Here is a 12343-nt window from a genome sequence, read left to right on the forward strand (position 1 = left end):
TATTTGGTCTACTACAGCCACTTTCTGCACTGTCTCCCTTATAAATGATGATGGAATGAATTAATGAAGGAATGAGTGGTATGGAACAGTGCACCCTTAGTTTAGGTGCTCCCAAAAGCAGACGAGGACTTGTGTGCAGGTGGTTTACTTGGAAGTGATCCCAGGGAGCCCCAGTAGGCCAGTGAGGGAAGTGAGACAGGGAAGGGGAAAAAGCCGATAAAGATATATACATGAGCTTGTTGTCTCTGTGGGCAACGGGACTCAATCCAGTTGGGGACCCTCTTAGGAACTGTTTTGAACACATCTCAGCATCACCCCACTGAGGGCAGCTGTATTAGTATCCTAGGGCTGCCATAACGAAGTACCACAAACTGGGAGCTTGCAACAGAAATGTATTGCCTCACAGTTCTGGAGGCTGGAAGTCTGAAATCAAAGTGTCAGCAGGGCCGCTTCCTTCTGGAGACTTTGAGGAAGAATGTGTTCGAGGCCTCTCTTCTAGCTTCTGGTGACTGTTGACAATCCTTGGTGTTCCTTGGCTTATAGACACATCATTTCAATCTCTGTCTCTGTCTTCGTGTCACCTTCTCCGCTGTGTGTCTTCTCCCCTTCTCTTCTCTTGTAAGGACACTTGTCATTGGATTTACAGTCCACTTAGACATTCCATGATGATCTTGTAGGGGAGGAAGAACTATTACTCTACCCTCTAGGTTCATCTGCCTGGTCTAGGAATTAAATTGACATGAGACAGACTAACAGGATGTCGGAGGAAGAGGGAGAATCTCCCTCTGCCCTTTTCCTTAAGGTTCTTATGGCTGGCCAAATAATCAACAAGACAGGTTAGCAGGAGAAAATAATACCAAGTTTAACAACATGTATACATGGGAGAAACTCAGAAATGAGCAACTCGTCCCTCTGTCTAAGCTGCTTGCTTAAGTATTGCAGCTAAAGGTAAGGAACGTGTTGGGGGTGGGTAGTGGTCTGGGACTTCAGAGGCCAAGAAGACAATTCTTTTCAGGGTCATCTATAGATAATGTGGTCAGGGAGAGACAGAGTTTTTGATAAAAGGGGCTTGGTGCCTTTCCTATTGTAACCTCTATTCTACATTATCTTTACAGCCATCATGATAATAACTCCTTCCTGAAACAGATCTTTTGTTTTAGATTCTTTAGGCAGTTTGGGAGGGGAAACTCAAATATTCTTCCTGAGTTCTCTGAGTCCTTATTGTCTTCAGCTCGAAATAATCTGCATACCAGAGTGGTGCCTCCTGGGGTAGCTTGCCCTGAGCACCATCAAGGAGGAAATCAAACAAATTTAATAACATGTATACATGGGAGAAACCCAGGGAAGCTGAATAACTCACCAAAATGGCTGAAGCCACCACATTAAATACCATCTTTAGTTAAAGAGAAAGGAGGATGTTGGGGGAAGTAGTTTTGGAATTTCAAAGGGGAGGAAGGCAATTTACATGGAGATGGAAAAGCAAATGTTTGATAAACAAATGTTTTCCACACCTTGCAAAGACAATGAGAGTGGAGAGGACTTTGATTAAAAGGCCCTTGTTAGGTTCCTCCCTGTCTATCACACCTAGTGCATATTATACTATAGTTATCGTATGATGATAGCTCCTTCCTGGAACAGGCCTTCTATCTTAAATTCTTTTAGGCAATTAGGGGGAAGGTCAAACTTTCTTTCAGAGTCTTTTGTTCTTAAAAATAATCAAGCCAAAGAGACATATTTTGGGGTGGCAAGTTCTGATCCCCCACAATCTTATCTCGAGATCCTTAATTTGATTATGTCTATAAAGACCCTTTTTCTAAATAAGGTCACATTCACAGGTTCCAGGTAGACATATCTTTTGGGGGCCACCATTCAACCCACTGCAGATGTGAGGCTAAAGTATTTATCTACAGACTCTCATCCCTCACTGGCTGGGGTTCCCACTGATAGTGTCAAACCCTAGCACTGGGACTTTCCCTCTACCCACCAAGCTCCCATGCATCCGCACAAAGCCCCAGGCAGGGAAGCAGAGAGGGAGAGGCAGGCACTTGAGGTGGGAAGCAGTCAGCAGGCTCAGGCACTGTCCACTGAGGCTGTGGGTGAACCTAGAGATGGGCCCAGGGCTCACGGCCGGAGGCCTCATGCAAGGATGTGTAGAATCTGCCTCAGAGAGATGGATAACAGAGAGCCTTCCTGCGCCCCAACATTTCCTTCCCCTCCCTCCCTCGCCCCACTCCTTAGGTTCCCTGGCCTCGCCTCAGCCTCTGGAATAGATGAATCAGCAGGAAAAACTCTTGTCTGCCCAGAAAGCCAGAGAAAGATTGAGGCCCAGGGTGTTTCACTGCCCCTCCCACACAAGCAGGCCCAGGAGTTTGGCTTCGAAGCAGCCCAGCCGATGAGGCTGTACATCTTTTTGAGCAGGCCAAGCAGAAAGAGGGGCGGGGTGGGGCGGGGGTAGGGGGAGAAGTAATTAGTTTGATGAATCTTCTTTTTAAGTCGTTCTCTACATGGGGCTCTCAGGGCGTTAGAGGCTTGGTGATGCGTTCCCTAAGTTTTATGAATCCTTAAACACAGGCCATTTTTCAAAAGAGAGAGGTGAAAGTAATCATCTGTCTGCACAAGCCCTGGGTGTCCCTGGGCTGGAACAAGGACACCTGATGAGGTCCCCAGGCCAGAGAGGGTTTTGGAGAGTCAGGATGAGGCTTAAGTCTTCTCGCTGCCCACCTTGCTGCCAGAAGGGATGTGCATTCAAGATCCATCTACGCACTCGACAAGGCTCTTCTACATAGCCGCCTGGTGCTCGGATCTGGCACTGGGGGTGTAAGTCCAACAGGACCCCATCCTGCATAAGCCCACAGCCTGCTCAGCGATGTGGCTTGGGGAAGATTGTCAGTAGACTCTTCTCGCTAGGCTAGGTGGCAATTCCTGCCACACTGCCGTGGTAGATCGCAAAATTGGCCCCAAATTCTTCTCTGCCCTTTGGTAATGCCCTCCCAGGCTGACCTTGGACTCAGTCATTGACTTGGTTTGGCAAGTCTCAAACATAAGGTAAGCCAAGGCCTAAAAAGCGCTTACACGGTGCTTGTCTGCTTGCTGCTCTTGGAATCTTCGGCCACCACGAGAACAAGCGCAGGCCAATCTGTGGGAAGATGAGAGCCACGGCCCAGCTAGCTCTTTGCTCCAGCAGACAGCCAGCCTCCAGAAGCAGAGCTTCCTGGCTGACCACGGGGTGTAGGCCAGGGGTGGGAGGCAGTCAATAAAGGAAATGCCATTGAGCAGGTCTGCACTGGGGGCACTTGGAGCGCAATCCTACCGGGGAGCACTGGAGGACAGTGAGGACCTCATGCCTCAGAGTTATCCCCCCAGGGGTACAGGGGCCACCTAGTTACCCCCCGCTCCCTTCAGTCCTTGACTGAGGACTGCTCCCAGGGGCCGGTCAACTCACCACTAGCCTAACCCAGCCCAAGTTTCCTACTGTAAACGCGTGAGCCAAACAGATGGTGGTTGTTTTAAGCCTCAAACCTAAGTTTTGAGGTGCTTTGTTACACAACAAAAGTTAACTGACACACTGTCTTAGCTTTTGGTGGCCCCCATGAGGAGCCCCCACCTGAGCTCCTGGTGGGACTACCTGTGGTTTTTTGTCAGGCTGATTCCCAGCCTAGAACAGTTCCTGATTTTGACCCTAATGCTCTGCCAGCAAAACTAGGTTCACTTTCTACTCCCTTTGGGAGCTTTTTGATGATGGGACTAATGAATGGAACTCAAAAAGCGTTGATCTTCTTGTTTCTAATTTGAGGTCAGGCCCCAGATTGTAAGTTCGTTTTAATGGATGGGGAGGCCTCGCTGGGGGTTGAGTTTAATGCAAGCAAATAGAGCAGACCTCCTGCCCTGGGAGGTAGCCTGGTACTAGGCCAGGGCACAGGCTGGGTGGCTTCCCCTCCTGCTGGGCTAATGGACATTATTCTCGAGATGGCCCAACCTGGCATGTTCTAGACTCCATCTCTACTCTCCACCCACTGCCAGCCTGAAAAACACAGGGTGCTCCCCCACTGCAGCCATCTAATAGGAGGAAACCTGGAATAGTTGAATCTAGAAAAAATGGCCCCTTCTATCCTCACTAGCATCTATGATCCTAAAAGCAATGGCTCCTTTGCCTCCCTTTCTCTCAATGACCAGGATCTATCTCTTTCCCTTTGACTTTTTGGCCATCCACAGAACTGCCAGCCTCCAGAATGTCCATTTCTAGGCTGAAGCCAAATTGGTAATAAAAGCCATGGGTCCTTGTTGAGCAAGGCTGACCTGCCCATTGGATAAGGCCAGATGCGTACCTGGCACCATTTATTTGCCTGTGCTGAAGCCACAGCCACTGGCCAGTAACAGGGACAGGGAGTGGCCCTGGCCATGTCTGATGGGCAGACACGTTTACCTCTGAGTGTCCTATGAGGAAGTTCTGACCCGGTTGGCGAGCACTGGCCTGGAGCCCGGAGCATCGGCTCTGCCCAGAAGAGGCCTGGCCCAGAGCCTTGTTCTCACCTTTCCCCTGCATGGAGAGAGCCTCTGACCCAGGGGAGAGCACCGGCCACTGCCACGGGGCCTCCAGGTCACGTTTTAGGGGAAAGGCCCTCACTTTGGATCCCCCCCGAGCTGCGTGATTGGAGGAGAAATGGCAGAAGCCAGCATGGAGCCTATCTCCCGACGAGCTCTTGGGGGCTGAGAGGGCGGGAGGCGTGGGTAGAAGGGATGGTACAGACCTTCACCCGGACAGAGGCCAATTCCTGTTGAAGAGGTCACATCCCCAGGGCTGCCCTTTAAGACCTTTCCTGCCTGATCAGATCACAGAAACCAGCAGAAAAAGTGAGTATGTGTGGGTGAATGAACATGTGTGTGGGTGAGTGTGTGCCTGTGTGTATGTGAGAACATGTTGTGTATGTGGGGAATGTGTGTGTATTTGTGTATACTTGTGTATGCACATGTGTGCCCATCTATGCTATGAAATCTCTGGTGCCAAGGGAAGACTAATTTGGGGCCACAGTCAGAACTCTCTAGGCCTAGGAACTAGAGTGAAGTCTGGAGCACAGAGTCCTTGAGAATCATTCAGCAATTCTATTTCCCCATCGAGTCACAAGCAAGGGCTGCTGCTTCCTTCTGATCACCTCCCCTTTGTCCTTCCCACTCTTATCTTTGCCACGTTACTGTTGGTCAGGGCTGGGAGAGCCCAAGTGCCAGCAACTCCATTGCCTGTTTACAGAGCACCTAGCCCATGCCAGGCTCAGTGACTCTTGGCCCATGGCCACGTGCCCTTCCCATGTTTCCTGGGGTCCCCTCCCAAGCACTGCACTTGCACTCACCTCCTGGGTGAAGGGGCTGCCTTCAGGGGACCCAAATAAAGCAAGTGACTTATCTAGTTGATGAGCTGGGGCAAAGAACCCAGGCCCAGGGTGCTTAGCCCCTTCTGGGTCCCCTTTGGGAGACAACTCGCCCATAAAAAGCATATCATCTCATCTCCCTGTGGTCTTCAGTTCTGCCTGTAGCTGAGGGGGTCAGATCAATGCCGGGGAAAGTGTCAGCAAGACAATTGTTGTGGGGCTGGCCCCGTGGCTTAGCGGTTAAGTGTGTGCGCTCCGCTGCTGGTGGCCCGGGTTTGGATCCCGGGCGCGCACCGACGCACCGCTTCTCCGGCCATGCTGAGGCCGCGTCCCGCATACAGCAACTAGAAGGATGTGCAGCTATGACATACAACTATCTACTGGGGCTTTGGGGAAAAAAATAAATAAATAAATAAAATTATTAAAAAAAAAAAAAAGACAATTGTTGTGACAGATCCTGAGCCACGTCTGCGAATATAGCCTTCTCTGTAATGAAGGGCATTTTGGACTTCTATGTCTATTTCTCATTGGGTCAGGAGGAGAAGAAAGGAGTGTTACTAATTGACCCTCCCGAAATCCCAACATTTATCACTGTATTCCCAGAACTGAAAAGTGCCAGAAGTATAATAGGAATTCATTAGTATTTGTTGAATGCAAAAAAGTGACAGAGCAAGATTCAAACCCAGGTCTGTCCTCCTCCAAGGCTGCGCCACTTTTCTCGCAACCCTGTCCAAGAGGGGAGGGCTGGAGAGAGACAGAGCTCCTGAGGAGCAGTGGAACAGCCCCGGATGCCTGGCTCTCCTGCCCTTCTGCAGAGAGCACGTTCTCCGTGGGCCACAGCCCAGGGGCGAGGTTGGGCAGCCCTGCCCGGGGGGAAGCCAGGGCCTGGCCGGGAACGTCCCTGCACATTATCCTGCCAGCCTCATCTAATCACAGCCCAGTGTGTTTTGACTGAGAAGCTCTACCTGCCTCTCGGGATTGATGTGAAGATTAATGCCTGTTTAGCAAATTACAGCTTCCCCAGCACCTCCTGCTCCTGGGAGAGAAGGAGCCTTGGAAACAGAAAATAAAAACAAACCTCACGGCTCTGTGTCAAGGCTTGGCCACAGCACTAACAGCTGGGCCCAACTCGCCGGAGTGTGGAGGCTTAGCAAAGTGGGATGAGGCCTGGGGCCCACCACAGCGAAAGCTGAGGGGATGCCAAGCCCACCCTTGGGCTCTGGGGCACACAGGGCCGTTCTGGAAAGACAGCCAAGGGCAGCTTGAGGCCGGGGCCTGTCTCCTCTACAGGCCGGAACGGGGGCGAGAGAGGAGTCTTGTCCACACACAGGATGGAACCGTCTGCCCCTCTCCGAGGCTGTTTCTGCCGTTCTGCAAGGCAGGATAGGCTGATCCCATTCTTTTCTTCTCAGGAACTCAGGATTATGGCGACTTTTGCTCAATTTGAGGCTCTTGAGAAATGGATGTAGAGATTGTGGCGAGGAAATGCTCAGCTGATCATGTGTGAACGAAGAGCCGAGAGAGAAGGCCGGGAGGCAGGTCTGAAGGGAGAGGACCTGCAGCAGGTGCAGATGTCCCCGGCACTCCCAGTTGCTGTGTGCGCCAGTGGAGTGACTGTGAGCTCCGCTGACCTCCGCAGGAGGGCTTGCTCACGGCTTGCACGCGGGCCAGGCTCGCAGCTGGAGACACAGGAGTTAGAAGAGAATTACTCGGGCAGGCGTGGTGAACCCGTGGCCCCACTTTCTTGATAATGCTTCCTTCCCTTCCCCGTCTCACCTCCCCTACTCCACTGTGCTTCCTCCCCAAAAAAACCAGTTATGCTCAAGTTTTGGTCTCAGAGTTTGCTGCTGAGGGAGCCCAAACTAGGTCAGAATTGAAAGCAAGGATTTGAGGAAGCGAAGGAAGGGAGAGTCTGGAAAACACTCCAGGAGGAGCGTAAACAAACGTGGTGGCTACCACTTACACAGAAGAAAAAAGGTATTATGTTCAGGTCCATCAGTCTCCTTTTTTTTTTAAACTCCACACTCCACCCTCTCTCCCTTATGAACAGTCTCTTTCCAGAACAGCAACAATGTGCTAACAGAACTTACCCATCTGTGAGTGAAAAGATTTCCTGGTGACTGGAGGCCTCCAGGGTGGGCCCACCCAACTCCGCCCTGCCCAGCCCAGCCCAGCCCAGCAAGTGTCTCTGGTTGCCATGTGCTACTGGTCCCCCTGGACTGGGCCTGGGGCGGGCTTGGCGCCCAGCAGGCTGCAGAGACAGAGCCTCGCTCCCTCCACCCCTCCACCCTCTCATAGACAAAGTCAGCATCTGGAATCCTCAGATTCCTTATGCGAGAGGGGCCCTCCCCGGATGTGTGGTCCTTGGCCATCTGGAGGACAGATTTGAAGGGGCCACCATCAGGATTGGCTGTGGTTGGTTTGGAGAACTTTTGATTGCTTTACTTTATTTCCTGTCCTGGCCTCCTCTGACAGCTCTGTTTCTGAGGTCGCCCAGAGAAGAAATGAAAAACCTGAGGCCGGAAACACAACCCACTGATTCTGCAAATAAGAAGCTTGTACCCCGTGGCTCTCTCGATAAGAGGGCGCTTTGAGGGAGCCAGTCTGCGCTAGGGGAGGAGCAAGGAGGAGCTCGTGGACCCCAGGGAACACTCAGAAGAGTGTGGCCCCAGGCAACTCAGTCTCACACCCAGTGTTCCCCAGAGGCGTCTCCATTCCACCTCCCCACCACAGCGACAGCCCAGAAAGTGAGGAGGTGTGAGAGAAGGAGCCTGGGAGGCGCTCCCTGGAGGGGTCCTGTGTGGTGAGGTGGAAAGGACCATGGAGTAGGAGAGAGGGATGGCGCGAAGGTGACGCTTATGTGTGCCAGGGCTATCCCATATGCCATCTCATGTAACTCGCACATTAACCCTGTGAATGGGATCTGACTGTTGTCTGAGTCATTCAACCAAAGCCAACAAAGCCAAGAGGTGAAGAAGCCAGGTCTTGAACCCACGCCTCTCTGGCTTCTGAGCCCATGTCCGTGCTTTTCATACAAAACCTCACACTGCCCCTCTAGGGGCCTGAAGAGCTGGAAAGCAGGTCCTGTCATGGACCCCAGGTGAGCTGCAAGTTGCCTCGCATCTCAGAAGCTCAGTGTCCTCGTCTGTAAAGGAGGCCAGGCAGGACTCTCCCGAGTCTTCCTCTGCCAATCCTGGCCGTGTGGAGGGTTCTGTGGGCTAGCAGAGAAGGGACCCGTAGTGGGCCAGAGACTCAGGCCCCGAGTGTGGGCCGGGCATTACTTCCAGGGCCTCGAGGTGGTTGGTTTCTGATGGATCAGCCTGTTCCTTTTGAGAGTCCAGCTCCCCGCCTCCACAATTCCCAGAAGCATCTCTATCAGCCGTCTATGAGGCTGACTCTATCAGGCCACTTCTGGGCGCACGGTTGTTCCAGTTCTTTTTCTGCATAAAAAAATACCACAATCTTGAGTGGCTTAAAACAACTGTTTTATTATATTTTACAATTTTATAGATCAGGAATTCAGGCAGGATCGCACTGTACAACTTTTCTGCTCCTCGAGGCATTGAGGGAGGTCTCTCAGCAGTATTCAGCTGGCAGATGGATTGTTCTGGAGGCTTCACTCACATATTTAGAATCTTGGCAGGGATGGCTGGCAGGCTGGGCTCAGTTAGCACTGTCTTCCAGAGCAGTCTTTCCAGCATGTCGTCTCAGAGTAGTTGGATTTCCCACACAATGACCCGGGGCTCCATAAGCGAGTGTTCCAGAGAAGCAGGAGGAAGATGCCTGGCCTTTGATGACCAGAGAGCCTCAGAGGTTACATTGAGCGCTTCAGTCATCCTCTTTGGGCTGAAGCAGGCACAAGCCCACCCAGATTCAAGCGGAGAGGCCAAAACCCCCACCTCTCATTGGAAGGAGTGTCAAAAAATTAAGGCCATGTTTTAAAGGCGTCATAATGGCCCAGCTGTCTAACTTTGCCCTCAAGCCTCCATGCCCCCACCTCCTCTACCATGCTTCTCTCCTGCCCCCAGCCACACTCCCACCAGCAAGGCAGCCAATGCTCACCTCTTCTCAGGAATGATCTGAAACACTCGTTCATCATAAGTGTCAGAGTCTTCACATGTTACTCCCCTAAGGGGCATTTTCACTTGAAAACTGTGGCCCAAGAATGGCGTGGCATAACCAAAGGAATGCATTGCTAATGGTGGAATTTCAGGCATTTACCACAGGCCAGTAAGGGATATATTTTTCAGCCAAGGGACTTTCCTGCTGCAGACAGCTGGCTGTTCAGGCCACCCTGAGCCTGTAAACACCAGACTGTGGCCACTGGTGCTCTAAAATCAGCCTGGACAGTAGATCCCACACAGTGGTTCCCCAGCCATCACTGAGCATCAGTACCCAGACCATGCAGAAGGGGAGGAGGTGATGTTTCTGGGCCACACTGGTGGCCAGCTCAGAGCTACACAGATTTAGGGCTCCATGGTGTAAAGGGGCGAGGTTAAAGAGAGTGGTGTGCACAGAATTCAAGTTTGTTTGAAAGTTAGAATATTTATGTAGCATCAGCTCCCTCAGAGCATTCCACTTTCTTTTCCTCATTATTTTATGTCTCAGCACTAACCTGTATGTTAGAAACAAGGAACATGTCAAAAACAGATTATGGGATAATGACCTGATGTCGAATAATGCTAATTTCAAGCAGGGAGGAAAAAATTCCCACAGCTCTCTCTGCTACACACACACACACACACACACACACACACACACACACACATTCCACATCACACCAGGCCTTTGATTGTTTTATTAAGGTTTGTTTTAGCCTGATGTCACGATAAAGTAGGAATGCCAGTATATTTCAGTTTTTCAGATACATTTCAGAAATTTCCACAAGGCTTCGTTTGAACATACCCCCTCCCCTTAAACCAAAGCTCATAGTACTTCATTTCAGGGGGAGTGGTGAAGAGACATCTGGGAGGTTCTGAAAGGAGGCACCAAAGGCATTATGGGTAACTTGAAGGGAGCCCTCACCATGTGGAGGCACCGTTCCAAGTGTTTCCATGTATTGACTCCACTTAACTGTCACAACAGCCCGGGAGGCATGTGCTGGAATCATCCCTACCTGACAAATGAGGACTCTGAGGCACAGAGAGGTTAAGTAAACAGCCCAAAGACACACCGTTGGGAAGCGGCAGAGGTGAGATTTGAACCCAGGCAGTCTGTTTCCAGCGCCTGTTAAGCCACTAGACCACATGTTGATTCTGGTCCCCTGCCTTTGGCTTGTGCTTCTGGGATAAATTCAGATCAAATTTACACCCAGGCTGATCTCAGTAGGTGAGGGGCCTTGTGCTGGCTGGTGAGGACTAGGGAAGCTGGCTTGATGGGTATCGCCAAGGGGGCCTCTGCTTTCGAAGGAAGAGGGGCTCTGGGCTGCTTGGGAAACAAAACTAAAGCCCCTTGTTACACAATTCAGGAGAGGTGTTTGGATGGATGGCTGGCAACAACAGTGAGCTCTGCTCAGTTCTCCAGCCCCCATACCTTGCAGACCCTGTAGCCATAAGCAGAGCTCCATGGCCTCCTTTTCTAGACTAAGTGCTTCTAGGAACATTCCTCCCAAGCCACACAAAGGCTGCCTGTGTCATTAACCCTGGAAGGGCCAGCCCCCGGCACAGGCCCATGCTCTGTGGTTTAGCAAAGCAGAGAGCTTCTGCCTGGATTTCACTTTGCAAACAGTGCTGGGGTTTGGTTGAAAGTTATTTATGGGTCTTGGTGTGGCATAGTGCCAAGGACATTGCCAGGAGCCGGGAAATCTGGAGTCTGGTCCCTGCTTTGCTGTAACTTGCTGTGGGATCTTGGGCATCTCACTTCTTTTTCTCTGAGTTTGTTTCTTCATCTAGAAACTTGTATTATTTGATCTCCAAGGTCCCACTAGACCTGAAATCTCATGATTCTTAGATGAATCATAAAGGTGAGTGAACAAAACCTCTCAAACCCCAGAATCAATCTAAGCAGGAGAGAAAAAGAGAGCATAGAGGGAAGAAGTTGATCTAAGCTAGACAATTTGGAAACAAGACAGGTGGATGAAGTTATGGAATTTCCAGTCAGTGGAAGCATTGTATTCCCAAAATGCCTCTCTGCCTTACAGGATTAGGAGTCAAAATCCCTTTAATGGGGAAAGAGCTCTCATTGCATAATGATTTCCATCCAGAAAGATTTAAATGCAAATCCTCCTGGGAGAGAGAATTATTTCATTGCCTTAAATTCATACTAAGGTGTAAATGACTGACTGGAGATTTATTGCAAAGAGTAGGTTTAGAAGGATGGGAGTCTGGGTCTAGGATCCTGAAGACAGAGGGAGGAAAAAGTACCCCAAAGGGCAGGGGCTATTAAAAGAGTCCAATAACATGATTAGTCTACAGCTCAGTGTTGCTTTATCCACCACTGTCCCCCCTCCCCACCCTCCGACACAGGAGCCATGTTGGTGAGATGTCTGGTTTTGAGAACCAGAGAGGAGAGGCCAATCAAGCTGAGGTGTTGGGGAGGCACCTGGAGGAACTGTGTCTGCCAAGCCTGCCTTTTGCCCAGGTAACCAGCCCTAATGGGCTGGGGGAGCCACAGTGCCCAGCTGGCCTGGAGCCCGAGGCAGAGGGGCGCGGAGGGAAGCCAGGATGTGCTGAGCTGGCTGGCCAGGCACTGCAAATGTGCAGCCCTGGGTACATTTTGTGTCTTCGATGTCCTCACCTTGTAGGAAAGTAGTAGCTTGTGTTCTAACCAGCTGTCCCTGTGTGTGATGTTTCATATGATTTACTAAAGGGGGAGAACATTTGTTTCTCAACGCAGACGTCCAAGAGGGCCCCCGTGATGAACAGCAGAGGAATCAGCACAGGCTGCCGGGAGCCCTGGCCCTGATGGCCACTGTGGGGGAAGAGGGAGAATCCCCCTCTGCCCTTTCCCTTAAGGTTCTTCTGGCTGGCCAAATATTTAAC

The sequence above is a fragment of the Ceratotherium simum genome, chromosome X, assembly GCF_057802395.1.
Source record: "Ceratotherium simum simum isolate JZ-2026a chromosome X, ASM5780239v1, whole genome shotgun sequence".
NCBI lineage: Eukaryota > Metazoa > Chordata > Mammalia > Perissodactyla > Rhinocerotidae > Ceratotherium > Ceratotherium simum.